This window comes from Geotrypetes seraphini, chromosome 8 (assembly GCF_902459505.1).
Source record: "Geotrypetes seraphini chromosome 8, aGeoSer1.1, whole genome shotgun sequence".
In the NCBI taxonomy this organism is placed as follows: Eukaryota; Metazoa; Chordata; class Amphibia; order Gymnophiona; family Dermophiidae; genus Geotrypetes; species Geotrypetes seraphini.
In genome coordinates this window covers 165,232,064-165,247,733 of record NC_047091.1, presented here as the reverse complement: position 1 = coordinate 165,247,733, position 15,670 = coordinate 165,232,064, and the positions used below count along the sequence as shown (strand labels likewise).

At 44.6% G+C, this 15,670-nt stretch overlaps 1 protein-coding gene across 4 annotated transcripts in view; it reads right to left on the bottom strand.

The window, feature by feature from the left end:
- The window catches only part of ACACB (acetyl-CoA carboxylase beta), a 272,288-nt gene extending 257,584 nt beyond the window's left edge, over positions 1-14,704 (bottom strand). The window contains exon 1 of one of the 4 annotated variants that reach the window (XR_004540311.1): positions 14,419-14,704. The gene's annotated coding sequence lies outside the window, so the exon portion shown is untranslated. Of the gene's footprint in view, positions 1-10,515; positions 10,535-14,418 lie in introns of those variants that run through there. The other 3 variants (XM_033954376.1, XM_033954378.1, XM_033954377.1) reach the window with 3 other exon arrangements.
- Positions 14,705-15,670: the final 966 nt, after the last annotated feature.

Here is a 15,670-nt window from a genome sequence, read left to right as displayed (position 1 = left end):
GCCATGACCTTTCCTGTTAGACTTTTGAGTCTTGAATTTCCTTGGCCTTGGAGAATCTGAGTGTCGCCATTGCATGCATGGTTGTTTTGTCTCAGGATCATAGTAGTGTTACCATGTTTCATCAACAGTAACAAGTTGTTCCAAAAAGTGGGCACCAGTTCACTGAAAAACCTGCAAAATCAACTTTGAAGTGTCCACTCAACATTGTTTCTCATCAGCATTCAAACATTTGGCCACCCACCTGCTCATGGATTATACACCCAACACGTTCCATGGATATCCGTAGTCTCGGCATCATCAGAGACGCAGCAGAGCAAATCGGGGCAGTAGAGGCCGCGAAGCAGCGTGTTTACAGTGCTGCAGCCACTGCTGGAGCCAAGAGGTTTGTCGACCACGGGAAGGGAAGGGGGTGGCGGCGGCAAGGGACTAGGGGAGCTGGCCAGACCGCGGGGATGGCGCGCATCTTCAAAAAAGTGTATGCGGGAGGCGACTGAAGGAGTTTCAGCTCAGGAACAGCTGGAGGGTGCTGCAGGTGGCCCATGCAGGTAAACATTCTCACAGGAGGAGAAAGGGGGCTGCTTTGGGGGGAGGGGTGTGCTGGGAGGCAGATCGTTTTGCTTAGGGGGGGGAGACGGAAGGGGGGCCACGGAGAGACAGGGAGGAGCGGGAAAGGGGCCTGCTTTGGGGGAGGAGTGTGCTTGGAGACAGACAACTTTGCTTGGGGGGGAGAGACATAAGGGGGGCCACGGAGAGACAGGGAGAAACTGGAGCAGGAGAGGGAAAGGGGCCTGCTTTGAGGGAGGGGTGTGCTTGGAGGCAGACAGCTTTGCTTGGGGGGGAAGACAGAAGGGGGGGCCATGGAGAGACAGGGAGGAACTGGAGCGGGAGAGGGAAAGGGGCCTGCTTTGGTGGAGGGGTGTGCTTGGAGGCAGACAGCTTTGCTTGGGGGGGGAGACAGAAGGGGAGCCACGGAGAGACAGTCAGGGAGGAATTGGAGGGGTAGAGGAAAAGGGGTTTGCTTTGGGGGAGGGGTGTGCTGGGAGGCAGACAGCTTTGCTTGGGGGGGAGACAAAATGGGGGCCACGAAGAGACAGTCAGGGAGGAATTGGAGGGGTAGAGGGAAAGGAGTCTGCTTTGGGGGAGGGGTGTGCTGGGAGGCAGACAGCTTTGCTTGGGAGGGGAGACAGAAGGGGGGCCACGGAGACACTGTCAGGGAAGAATTGGAGGGGTAGAGGGAAAGGGGGCTGCTTCAGGGGGAGGAGTGTGCTGGGAGGCAGATCGTTTTGCTTAGGGGGGGAAGACAGAAGGGGAGCCACGGAGAGACAGTTAGGGAGGAACTGGAGGGGGAGAGGGAAAGGGGGCAGCTTTCTAGCACCCGTTAATGTAACGGGCTTAAACACTAGTAGCATTATAATTCTGAAGAATGGCACTTTTTCAGCTACAGTGGCAAAATAACACTCAGAATTTAGGAAGTTGGTGGTGCTAAGAACTTTTCAGCACTTCCTCGTGTCAGCTCACAGACTGTTTGTTCTTTATGCAAACCATTCACAAGTCTCACAAGATCAGAATCACTCATTTTTTGGCCATGTGACAAGTATCTCTCAAGTTTATGTATTAACTGAACACACACCACAAACAAGGTCATTGGGGATACTTAAACTGGTTTCAAGATACAAAACAAGCAGTTATAATTACTAAATATATTTGAAATATTTGTATGCCCTTTTTCAGTCAGTAAATAGAGGAGGTTCTGCCTGGCAGAAAGGAAGACAGGTACTTTAGAAGAGGAGCTTCCCTTGAAAAATATTTTTCCATCCAAATCCCCACACACCTGGTAATAGTTTTAAAAAAATCAAACACTGTCCCCCAGATTGTATAAAGGTCGCCCAGAGCTGAGCACCCAGCCCAGATGTGCACAGAAATAGTCAATTAGGTGCTATTTACTGGAGTTAATTGGCACCAATGCCTTACGTCCTATTCTATAACTTGGGTGCCTAAAACTCACAGCGCATAACTCAAAAAAGAGTGTAGCCATGGGAGGGGCATGGGCTGGTCAGTGGAATTCCCAGAAAAAAATAGGCACCATGTTTTAGAATAAAGGTACACACCGATTTTCTGGCACCTATGGTTCCAAAACCTTGCCTGATGAACTGTTTCGCCAAACAAACAGTGGTCACCTTTATAACTGCAGTACAGGTCCGAGTCTCCCCTCTCACATCTACCAAAGGCTTGGAAGCTCAATAAAACGTCATCTGTATAAGAACATAAGAATTTGCCTCCGCTGGGTCAGACCAAGGGTCCATCGAGCCCAGCGGTCCGCTCCCGCGGCGGCCTATCAGGTCCATGACCTGTAAGTGATTTTTTGTCTAACCCTTTGATTCCTACTCCCTTATATACTGAAAACCCCTTTTCCCTTTTATATATGCCCTTTTTGCTCCTGTGTCCTCCTTTATCTGTAGCCTTCAATCCCCTTATCTTTAAGGAATTTATCTAGTCCCTCTTTAAAACCATTTAATGTAGTCTGTCCTATTACATCTTCCGGAAGTGCATTCCAGGTATCCACCACCCTCTGAGTGAAGAATTTTCTAGCATTGGTTCTAAATCTGCCCCCTTTCAATTTCTCTGAGTGCCCTCTTGTTTTTGTAGTTCCTAATACGCTGAAGAGCCTGTCCTTCTCCACCCTCTCTATACCTTTCATCCTATATAATAAAACGCTAGCCGTGCATGCGCACTCAGACCTGCGTGATCTGTAATCCCTGATCCGTAGGTCTGTGGCCAGAGTGCGTATGCGGCGGCTACACAAACCGGGAGAAACAGACTCGGGATGGGAGGATGCACCGCAGCAAAGTGCTGCAAAGGTACTGCAGGGGAAGAGACACATAGAAGACACATAGACACATATCGCTTCTACACAAACCTCCCTCCAGCGTTGGCAGTCGCAGCACATTAAACAGGCTGCTTCGCGACTTTCTCCTGCAGTTGAGTCCCTCTGCCGCGTCACTAATGATGTCATCAATGACGCGACAGATAAACTCAACAGCAGAAGAAAGCCGCGAACCAGCCTGTTTAGCGTGCTGCCAACGCTGGAGGGAGGTTTGCTATTAAAGTCATCTCGCCGAGAGAGTCGCAAAGTCAGCGGGGGTTGGGCTGGGAGGGGAGAGAACCGTCTGCCTCGGGTGCTTCAGGCAGCAGCAGCGTTTACAATTCACTGCTGTTGCGGCTTCAGGCCTTTCTCTCTGGCAGGTCCTGCCTACTTCATGAACACAGGACCCGCCAGAGAGGAATACCTGAAGCCAGCAACAGCAATGAATTGTGAATGCTGCTGTTGCCCGATGAAGTAGTTGAAGGAGGAAAGTGAGCACAGAGGAGAGTGGCTTGGAGGGAAGAACAGATGGCAGGGCATGGAGGGAAGGAGGAAGGTATGCCAGACCAAGGGAAAAGGAAAGAGGAGATGGAGAGAGGCCATATGGGACAGGGAGAGAGGGCAGTGAATGGAAGGGGCAACATAGAGGGTGAACAGTATTCTAGCACCTGTTAATGTAACGGGCTTAATGACTAGTAATCTTATAAGTCGCTATCATGTCACCTCAGAGTCTCCGCTTTTCCAGGGTGAAGAGGCCCAGCTTCTCTAACCTTTCAGCGAATGAAAAGTTCTCCATACCCTTAATCATTCGTGTCGCTCTCCTCTGGACCCTCTCAAGTATCGCCATATCCTTCTTAAGGTACGGCGACCAATATTGGACACAGTACTCCAGGTGCGGGCGCACCATAGCCCGATACAGCGGCAGGATGACTTCCTTCGTTCTTGTTGCAATACCCTTCTTGATAATACCCAACATTCTGTTTGCTTTCTTTGAGGCTGCCACGCATTGCGCCGTTGGTTTCATTGTTGTATCCACCAACACTCCCAAGTCTTTTTCAAGGTTACTTTCTCCCAGTACCAACCCCCCCATTTTGTAGCTGAACATCGGGTTCTTTTTCCCTATATGCATGACCTTGCATTTCTCTATATTGTATAGTTCCTGATCATCTCTGTAGCATAAACAATCCACATGAACACGGCTACACAAAGCCATCAATGGGCCACCCAGTAAACTGGTCTGGTGGGCACAGGAATTTGAGATTCCCACTCATAATTTTGTCTGGAGGTGGCGGACCATCCGTTGCTGGAAAATCAGTAGTGTTATGTATTGGTTGATTGGTTGGACATTGTTGATGTCACTGATGTGAGATGTTCATTGTCTCAAAAATTTGGTGCACTGTATATTTTGAAAAATTTCAATAAACATGTAAAAATTTTTTTTTTTTTTTTTTAAAGATAGTGTTTTTAAGGATCTGAAATTTTAGGAGTTTTTCATTTTTTTTATAGCTGTGATAAGATTAGAGAAGTAGGTAATTGAAAATGTTTTTCCTCTTATTTTTTCATATAAAGTCCTATATATAATTCACGTCCTTCACATAAAGATGAAGTGTGGAAGTAATAAGGATTTAATATTTACCTCTTCAATGAATAGTGGAGATATTGAGGTATATATATAGTGTTAAGAACATAAGAAGCGCCATCTCCGGAACAGACCCTAGGTCCATCAAGTCCAGCGATCCGCACACGCAGAGGCCCCGCCAGGTGTACCCTGGCATAGTTTTGGTCCCCATATCGCCCCAAGCTTCTCATAAAGAGAAGTGCATCTAGCCTACCCCTACCCATGTCACTTCATGCCACTCATAAGGAGATGTACATCTAACTTACCCTTAAATCCTAGAATGGTGGATTCCACAATTACCTCTTCTGGGAGAGCATTCCAGGTGTCCACCACTCGTTGTGTGAAGCAGAACTTCCTGATATTTGTCTTGAACTTGTCCCCCCTTAGCTTCAGCCCATGTCCTCTTGTCCGTGCCACATTAGACATTGTAAATAACGTTTTTTCCTGCTCTATTTTGTTGATTCCTTTCAGTATTTTGAATGTCTCGATCATATCCCCTCGTAGTCTCCTTTTCTCAAGGGAGAACAACCCCAGTCTCTTAAGTCTTTCCTCGTAATCCAAGTTCTCAATACCTTTCACCAGCTTTGTTGCTCGTCTCTGCACCCTCTCTAGCAGTATGATATCCTTCTTTAGGTATAGAGACCAATGCTGGACGCAGTATTCCAAGTGTGGTCTGACCATCGCTCTATAAAGCGGCATTATGACTTTCTCCTATCTACTCGTGATTCCCTTCTTTATCATGCCTAGCATTCTATTCGCGTTCTTCGCTGCCGCTGCACATTGCACCGACGGCTTCAGTGTCCTATCGATTAATACTCCCAGGTCCTTTTCCTGTTCAGATTTTCCCAGAGTTGCACCTGACATACTATACTTATATTATATTATATTATACTATACTTATATTATATGACATACTATACTTATATTATATTGAAATGATGATATGCCACCGTCAAGTCACATACAAAAAAGCTTGAGGTCTAATTCTTGATTTAGTCCATTCAGTGAAACAGTATTGAATCTTATTTACACTGTTATGTCCAGTTGAAGGCTGTTGCACCCATCACTGCCATCTGTAGGCAAAACATGGCCACGTCAGGCATAGTATTTGTTTTGGTGCAACAACAAAAGATTAGGTTCTTACCTGGATAATAATCTCTTAATCTACTTCAGATTCCGTACGTGTGGTGATCAATCTCTTCCCACAATTTGGGCTTGCAGAGTGAGAATACTTACAGCTTTGGCCACCTCCCCTATAGAGGCGGAGCTCCAGTGCACACCTCAGTTTTTTCTCTGTAAGTGAACTGCGCAGTGGTATTCTGATCTCTCCTCAGCTTAGCTTTTTTTTTTTATTAATTTCTTGTTTAAAGTTTGATTTTTCTGAGGCTTCAGTGCCCTGAGACCCCATTCAGGGGATTCTCTTCCTGGGAAAGGACATAGATCCACTGTGACGGAGTAGATGTAACAAAGTCTTTTACACTACGGCTTGGTCTCTATCGGGTAGTCTATTGCCATTTCTGCTGCAGGCAAATGCTTAGAATAGGCGTTCTCAACCCAGACCTCAAGACCCATCAAACCAGTCTGGTTTTCAGGACACCTACATTGAATATACATAAGAGAGATTTGATGTACTTTCTCCTTTGTATACAAATCTCTCTCATTGTGGATATCCTGAAAAACCAGACTAGCTTGAGAATAGAGAATGACACTGAGACAAATTTTTCCCATCCCTGCCAGTTTGCTGTAGAAAATCCTTTTTAGGGCAACTGAACCTCCAGTAAAAGTAAAATAAGTTAATTAGGGATCCTTTTACTAAGGTTCGGTAACCGGTTTAGCACGTGCTAAACACTAACACATCCATAGATTATAATGAACATGTTAGCGTTTAGTACATGCTAAATCGGCTACCGCACCTTAGTAAAAGAGGGGGTTAGTTTGTGATATAGAAGTATTTATCAGCTTTCTGAACTAAATCTACACCTCCAGACATTTGTGCTAGGACAATAATTACGATGGGTGCTGAAACGTTCTCAGCCCAACCAAGAAGGGAATGACATGGAGCCACGAAACTTACAAGTTCAACATACTTGGCACATAATGGCTGAAGTTTCTGTAAACCAAACAAAAAAATATGCTGATGTTTGGTCACTGAAATACTGCTCCACTGCTGCAATCGCCTCCAAATCACTTGAAAATAGTCACCTCTTTAAACCCTTTTAAGGTTTGAAAACAGAAAATAGTCAGATGGAGCAAGATCTGGCGAGTAGGGTGGATAAGTCCATGCAATGAAACTCCAACTGCATCAAAACATCCATTGTTTTGCCAGCCTTGTGAGCAAGTGCATTGTCTTGCAAAAAGAGACTCCTTTCCGCAGCTTCCCTCTCCTTTTTTCTTTCAATACCTCATTTAAATGCACTGCATGTTACAATAGTATTCTGCAATAACTGTTTGGCCCCCCCAGGAAGACAGTCAATTGTTACAACACCTTCCTGATCCCAAAACACTGTGGCCATGACCTTTCCTGATAACTTTTGGGTCTTGAATTTCCTTGGCCTTGGAGAATCTAGTGTCACCATTGCATGCATGGTTGTTTTGTCTCAGGATCATACTAGTGTTACCATGTTTCATCAACAGTAACTAGTTGTTCCAAAAAATAGGCACCAGTTCACTGAAAAACCTGCAAAATCAACTTGGAAATGTCCACTAGACATCATCTCTCATCAGCATTCAAACTTTTGGGTATCCACTTGGCTGACAGTTTCTGCATACCCACCTGCTCGTGGATTATACACCCAACACGTTCCCTGGATTGATTTAGCTAATATTTGCCTATCTGCCAAAATCAGGTCATGGACATGGTCAACAATTTCATGAGTTGACACCATTGAAGTATCCCAGACCTTGCTGCATCTTCAGTCTCAAAATCTCCATGCTGAAAGTTTGAACACCACTTCTTCACTGTAGAGTATGATGGATATTTGACACTCAGTGTTTGCAACATACATTCATGGATTTCCTTTGGAATTTTCTTCTGCGGGAATAGGAACTTCATGGCGGCTTGGGAGTTCCACACTTGAAAATTCCACATTTTTGGTTGACATGGTTCATTCAATCAGTGATCTGAAACATTTTTTTGCCAGCATTACGACTCTGCAAATCGGTACTTTGCAAAATAAAATAACTCTTTTCAGCTACAGAGACAAAACACTCAGAATTTAGGAAATCGGTTTGTGTGAGAACTATTCAGCATCCCCTCATACTTTTAGATGGCAGTTCAGCCAGAGATAAAGGGGCTGATGCAGAAAGCCACATGGTAGATCCATGTACAATGAAGTAATCAATGAGCATGCAAATAACTGCCATGTATGTGCACTATCAGAAAGCATGCAACACCCAGGCAGCAATCCAAAGCTCATTACAAAACTATTCCTTTCTTGCCTGGCCAAAGAGCAGTAATTGGCTCAGGCAACTGATAGGAAGGACACCATAAAAAAAAAAAGTCACCGGTTTGCATCCCCACCACTTCAGTTACCTGGTAGTCGTGGGCCCCGTGCTCTCTCTACCCCCAACATAAAAACAAAATCCCTAAAGGCTGCCTAGCATGATCTCCTTCTCCCAGCTTAAAAAAAAACCCAAAATCTGGTAACCCCCTTCTAATGGTACTCTACTGTACCCGCCATACTCATCACCTACCTCAGAAATCCGAAAGGCAGGAGCTATGCACACTCACTCCGGCCGCCAGCGCTGCCATCACTCAAAATAGTCTTTATTTTAGGGTGAAGTGTCTTTAACCACCCCTGAAATACCTTCTATTAATAATTCTTCAGGCCCTCTGAAATGCCACCAAATGTTCAATAAAATTTCATAACATTTGGCTTTATGCATCCAAATCTTCATCGGGTCACTTTATGAGACATTATATTAACTCCATAATAAATTAGGTTAAACTTTCGACTATTTTTTAACTTTTGCAACTTTTTTTACTTTTGCAACTTTAACAACTTTTTCTTATCAACTTTTTAATTAAAAGAATATTGAAGATATATATTGTACTTAGTTTATGGACAAGTTCGCCAACATGTTTCACCTTTGGGGGGTTCCCTCAGGGCTACAATCCCTTGGTATAACTTGAACTTCACAACGCGACCACCCAGTTCTTTAACTAAAAAGTTAATAAGAAAAAGTTGTTAAAAAAAAGTTGCAAAAGTTGAAAAATAGTCGAAAGTTTAACCTAATTTATTATGGCGTTATTATAATGTCTCATAAAGTGACCCGATGAAGATTTGGATGCATAAAGCCAAATGTTATGAAATTTTATTGAACATTTGGTGGCATTTCAGAGGGCCTGAAGAATTATTAATAGAAGGTATTTCAGGGGTGGTTAAAGACACTTCACCCTAAAATAAAGATTCGGGTCAGACCTTCTATCAGAATTCATTGTCTAAGCCTAATATAAGAATCACAAAATAGTGGCACCCGACACCTAACATTGCCCTGTTTACTAGACTGCCCCCTGCAGTGCATCAGGATACCCCACTAGGGGTCAGTCTACCTGCATTAAGAAAATTTTGACTACAAATTCCAAAATGCTTAGGGTGTCAATTCAAAACCTCTGGACGCGCGCAGTCTAATGCAGGATACAACATAACCGTCACGTGGGATAGGTCCAGAAGCAGGTTTTGGGGGAAGACAGAAAGGGCATTACGGGCCTCATTTTAAAAATGAACCTCTCTCTACGTGCTACTAGAAAACATGTACCCAGAACCTTCCCAATAGTGCACAAACGCCAATATACATCTCCTCCCCCATTCTGCCAAAAACCCCACCCACAGAAGCGCCATCTTGTCAGTGCACATACATACCGCGCAAATAAGCCACACAGCAACCTTTGAAAAAGGGGAGTTTCCCTGTGGTAAAAACTATTTATGCAATATAAAATCCGTTTTACTCTTTTTGGGATCTTCCCAGGTATTTAGACCTACATTGGCCATTGCTGGAAACAGGATACTAGGGTGGATGGACCTTCGGTCTGTCCTAGTATGGCAACACATATTCTTAGCATCACGAGTCCAGACATAGTAAACAAATTGGGTTGGTTTTTTTTTTTAATTCTATTTTCTATACCGTTCTACCAGGGGAGCTCAGAACGGTTTACAGGTACTCAAGCATTTTTCCCTCTCTGTCCTGGCAGGCTCACAATCTATCTAATGTACCTGGGGCAATGGGGGGGATTAAGTGACTTGCCCAGGGTCAAAAGGAGCAGCGTGGGTTTGAACCCACAACCTCAGTATATCACAGTGTGCTCATGCATCACGGAAGACAGCACGTTTAACCCTTTCAGGACCATAAGGATCGTAAGCCACTTTTTGTGGTTTTGACGACATTTTTATGGTAAAAAGGGCTTGCAGATGCCAAAAAATTGATTTTTTTTGTGAAATATCATTATTTTTTTTTTAAAAAATCACACTTCTGGCTTATGGACAGTGTGGCAAGTGAATCTTCTCGTCAATCTGGCAACGACGCTAATGAATGAATGTCGGAACCAGTTTGTTTACATAAAGGCAGTATCATATGGAATCCGTACATATCAAATTTAGAACTGTAGACTATCCCAATCAAAATTTATAGGATTTTAAAGTTATGGGACAAATATGTCCCTTGGTCCTGAAAGGGTTAAGCACAAAACATTTTTGCAGTTTAAAAGGCAGCTGCTATTCTCAACTGTTTCAATACTACGTTATACCTTCCTATAATTCGTTAAAGGAAATGGAGATCTTCCGTAGGTTGAACTATAGAAACACAAGGACTTCAAAATGACAAAAACACAGGATTTATTTCACAACGAAAGAATCCAGCACTACTTTCAGCCTGGCGGATGGCACTTCCACAAAGAATTCACAAAAATACTAAACAACACTGCTTACCTTGTATTTCCTTTCAACACGGTCTTAAATGTTTCTGCTTAGGAAAATTACCGTCAGGGGATGAACACTAGTTTAATATTAGCTAAATGTCACTGGCCATAAGAACGTACCTATTTGCAATGAAGAAATCTGCTGGCATAAAGCATATTTTTCAGCTTCCACAGCCTGCTGCTAGGAGTCAGTTATACCTAGAGCGCAAGCCCCAGATTTGGCACGCTTGTCAAATTTCCAAAGTGTACTGTTGGAGCAAGTACACCAATGTGGGACAAAGGTCAGCTCTCGCTCAAGAATATATCAGGGCTGTGCTCTCATTTGTCTACCAACATCGAGAGCCCCAGCTGTAAACAGTGCAGTGGAAAATTTTTGCAATGAAGTTTTCATAATTAAACTTGCACAAGTTTGTCTAGAATATCACTACAAACGAGTTCAAAATTAGGGAAGAAAATAAGGCAGGGTGGCAAAACGGTACAAAAGCAAATCAGTTTGTACAACAAAGTATAAGTATACATAAAGCAATTTATTCTGTATTATGAACTTTATAAACTTTTGATACAAGAGCAAAAGAAACTTTGATTTGCCCACTCGTTATACTCGCAGGGTGTTAAAATGCATGCACACCCAGTATATTCTCACTATTCGCTCAGGTTAGTGAATATTATGCAGATGAAGACGGAGCTTAGGCATTAGTGGAATGAGGCATTATGACATCACAATCTGAGCTCTAGAATGTTGCTACTTATGATTTTAAAATGTTTGAGGCTTGTGCAGATGAGGACGGAGCTTAGGCATTGGTGGAATGAGGCATTATGACATCACAATCTGAGCTCTAGAATGTTGCTACTTATGATTTTAAAATGTTTGAGGCTTGTGCAGATGAGGACGGAGCTGAGGCATTATGACATCACAATCTGAGCTCTAGAATGTTGCTACTTATGATTTTAAAATGTTTGAGGCTTGTGCAGATGAGGACGGAGCTGAGGCATTATGACATCACAATCTGAGCTCTAGAATGTTGCTACTTATGATTTTAAAATGTTTGAGGCTTGTGCAGATGAGGACGGAGCTTAGGCATTGGTGGAATGAGGCATTATGACATCACAATCTGAGCTCTAGAATGTTACTACTTGTGATTTTAAAGGGTTTGAGGCTTGTGCAGATGAGGACAGAGCTTAGGCATTGGTGGAATGAGGCATTATGACATCACAATCTGAGCTCTAGAATGTTGCTACTTATGATTTTAAAGTGTTTGAGGCTTGTGCAGATGAGGACAGAGCTTGTAGGGATGGGGCAGGGACGGAAAAATGAGTCCCTGCGGGGACGGGGGAAAATTTGTCCCCGTGTCATTCTCTACCACTGAAAAAGGGGGTTAGGTTCCTGTGCAACCCTGTTTACACTTTTGCTACCTAACACCATAAATTCATCATTTTGTGTACCTTTCTTGTAAAGAACAACTTGCTTATTACATTTTGCATTTTATAAATGTATTTTTATACACTTTTGTAAAAGCAGTCCTTTGGTGCAACCATACACATAGCTCTATGAATATCTTCATCCTCATGGGATGACATAATGCAGTGGAGTAGTAAGGGAGGAGGCAGGGGGAGTGGTCCGCCCCAAGCACCCATCCTCCTCTCTGCTGCCCCCCCCCCCCCCCCCCGCTGTTACGCATGCAAACTGCTTCCCTTCTCCCGTACCTCTGTAACATTCTTGGCATGAGCAACAACCCCCCAGCCTGCTGTCGTGCCAGCATCGTCTCTTCCTCTGACGTCACTTCCTGGACCCGCGCCTAAGAAGTGATGTCATAAGAAGAGCCGACACTGGCACGACAGCAGCTTGGGGGAGGGGAGGAAGAAAGAGGAAGTATTGGGGTGTTGGAAAGGAAGGGAAAGATCATTGTTGTACAAGAAAAAAATAAGACATCCCTGAAAGTAAGCTCTAGTGCATTTTTTAGACCCAAAATTAATATGACACAGTCTTATTTTCGGGAAAATACGGTAGTACACATGAAGGGGCATAATCAAAAGTAACTGCTAAGTTTGTTTTGGGCCTAGGGCGCTAGTCGCCTCAAGTCATCAGCTTCTAAAGTCCATTCTCGAAAAATACATCTTAAAAAAAAAAATTTTGGTTTTGTCTATCTGTACTTCCAGCCATTTGATCATCCAGACCGCAAGGTCATCAATCTTTATATCACATTCTCATCCAAAAAAAAACTGTCCAAGTCCCAAACGCCTAGAACAAGACCTTTTGAACATGGGAGGGGCCAGCAAAGTAATGGACTGGCCACCCAGATATGGCATCAGAGTAGTGGGGCACCTTAGAGCAGTGATTCCCAACCCTGTCCTGGAGGACCACCAGGCCAATTGGGTTTTCAGGCTAGCCCTAATGAATATGCATGAGAGAGATTTGCATATGATGGAAGTGATAGGCATGCAAATTTGCTTCATGCATATTCATTAGGGCTAGCCTGAAAACCCAATTGGCCTGGTGTTCCTCCAGGACAGGGTTGGGAACCACTGCCTTAGAGGGTATTGCTGTGAACTTCACAAAAAGGGTGTCACCAGAATTCCCTTGCAGGTCAATGTGAGTCCCCCAAAACCCACTATACTCATCTGCCTACAACCCCAATAGCTCTTATGGCTGCAGGTGTCACCTGTATGGCAGTACAGTAGGTTCTGGGGTTTTTTGATGGGCGCACAGTTTCCACCATGAATGTAGTGGTTAGAGTGGCTTATGTCCAAAAAGCTGTTTCAATTATTGGCACTTGGATGAGCTGTCTTTTAGGTCATCCAAGTACCAACTTGGGCAGGTTTTTGGACATATTTCACTTTCAATTATGAGCCCCTTAAGCTGCAAACACTGAAATGTGCTCTACAAAAATGACATTTAGTACTGTTCTACTTCATTCCCATGTGTTTCCTTCCAAGGAAAGGACCTATGCTATTTCAAAAGTTCATGTACAATATCTTTAAAATCATGTGTGTTTGAGGTTTGTGTGGTTAAAGCTGAGCTTACAGGAATGGGACAGGGAAAATGTGTCCCCATGTCATTCTCTATTATGGATCATTTTTTCCCCATTAAGATATTGCTCTGTTTAAGGGAGGGGACTTATAAATAACAAGAAAGAAAATAGACAGCTTTTTCTAAGTGAGCTGTAAGAATTTCCATGTACTTTTTCCCTGCCATCTGCCCAAGCAAGGGGGCTGAATGAAGCGTTTGAGCCATGTGGTGTAGCAAAATGAATTAAACCTGCAGCAGCACCAGCTCTCAGGGCAGGATTAACCAATAGGCCAAGTAGGCACTTGCCTAGGGCCCGAAAAGGTCAGGGGGGCCCGATGAAGGAGGGCATCAACATTGTTTTTTTCCAAACGGCGATGGACCCCCTCCAGCATCGATCGGCAGCGCGGCCCCCCCCCCCATCGACGGAAAATATGACAAGCAAGCAACGCAGGTAAGAAAGGCAACGGGAACTGTAATTGTGCAAGCGGTGCTGCTTGCCCAAAGCTTCCCGTTTCCGCCTGGGCGCATGGTGGGGTGAGGCAGAGTAGGGGGCCCAGTGTACTTGTGTGCCTAGGAGCCCTCGAAGAATTAAAAATGCCCTGCCAGCTCTAGCTGGAGACCAAAAATGCTCGAAGCCCTCTTGGAGCTTAAGGATAAGTGCCCCCCAACACCCTGCATTTGCATGAAGTTGGGGGTGGGTTTTTTTTTGCCAGTTATTGGTTAAAAAGTTCGAGTAAGAAGTAACTGGGGGGGGGGGGCGCAGACAGGAAGAAAATAGTAGCACCTTGCCTCTTTAAAAGGCAAGCAGGTGCCTCTTTGCATACACACACGCCTTTCAGAGGGAAAAGGATGGAGAATCTGTTAGGGAAATGCATTGAACTACCGAGGTGAACTTGAAGTTGGGGGGGGGGGAGATAGAGAGACAGGACGTTGCTGAAAGAGCATATGCAGGTAAATTGCGGGGGGGGGGGAGGTGCTCTGTAGGAAAGGAGCCAAGCTAATCGTTTCTATCTCACCTCCTCCGCCAGACCGACACTCTGCACAGCCTCATCCGGTGCCTCCACCGCCGCGGGCGCCACGCACTAATTTCCTCCGCCCCACATACAGGACGCTCAGGTTCCGGCCTCCTTACCCGGCCATGGCTCTGGAACTAAGCTGTCCGCGTGACTGTTAACAGAGTGCGAGCGCAGCGGTCAGCTACGGCCGCCGAGCCCCCGCCCCGCCCCGGGCCGCTGACTGACAAGCGAACGCCAGCTGAGCACCGCCCACACGCATGGAGGCGGGAAGCGTCCGCGCAACAATGGGGATCCGTCGTTACCAGGGTGACGCCCGAGCGCGGGGCGTCTCTCATGCGCAGAGTTCCGTTCCTCCAGACGACTCCGGGTACGCGCCCTTCTGCAATTAATATGCAGCGGGCGCGGGAGCTGTCTCGCCGCTTTCGCCCCTCCTCGTCCCAGTAGTGTACGGTTGTTTACAAGGCATGCACAGCGCCTTTTTTTTTTTTTTTTTTTGCAATATCCTGTCTTGTAAAGGAAGATGCTAATATTCAGTGTATCTAACTAAATTCTCAATATAAACTTGGCTTTGAATTAGTGACCATGTAATTCCTGGAATGATTGTATCCAGCTTCTTGGAAACCGTTTTGAAGTGTGAGCAGTATAGTGCAGGGGCTGTTTTCTTACTCTTTGTCACTGTACAGCGCTGCGTGCGTCTGGTAGCAATATAGAAATAAGTAATAGTAGTAGTGTAATGGGTTGCTGGCGTCCACACTCGTGCTGCCCCCATTCAGGAAAAATAATTTTGATTCGATTCAGTCTACTAAATCGATTTTTTGATTCGATTGGATTTTCCTGCCCAATTAGGTGTTGGGTTGTTTTTTTTTCAAACATCCTGATGGGTTTATTTCATAGCCTCTTTGTCCTGTCCTACCCCACTTGCTGTGGTGTAAACAAAATAAACAAACAAAAAAGACTTTTCATCTCTGTTAAAGCCTAGCTCAGGTTAGCAGTCTAACACCAGCTCTGGCCGGATAAACATTTAAAATCTGACATATTCTAATCACAAAACAGAAAAAAATTATTTTGTTTTCTACCTTTTGTTGTCTGGTCATTATTCAAATAATGTTGGTCCCAAGCTCTGGTTGTCTTCTGGTCTCCTTTCTCCATGCTAACCATCCATCTTCCATCTCTGTCCTCCCCTTCCCCTTCCGTTTCCCTTCCCTCCCCCTGGAGATCTGGCATCTTTCCTTTTTTTCATCTCCATCCCCCA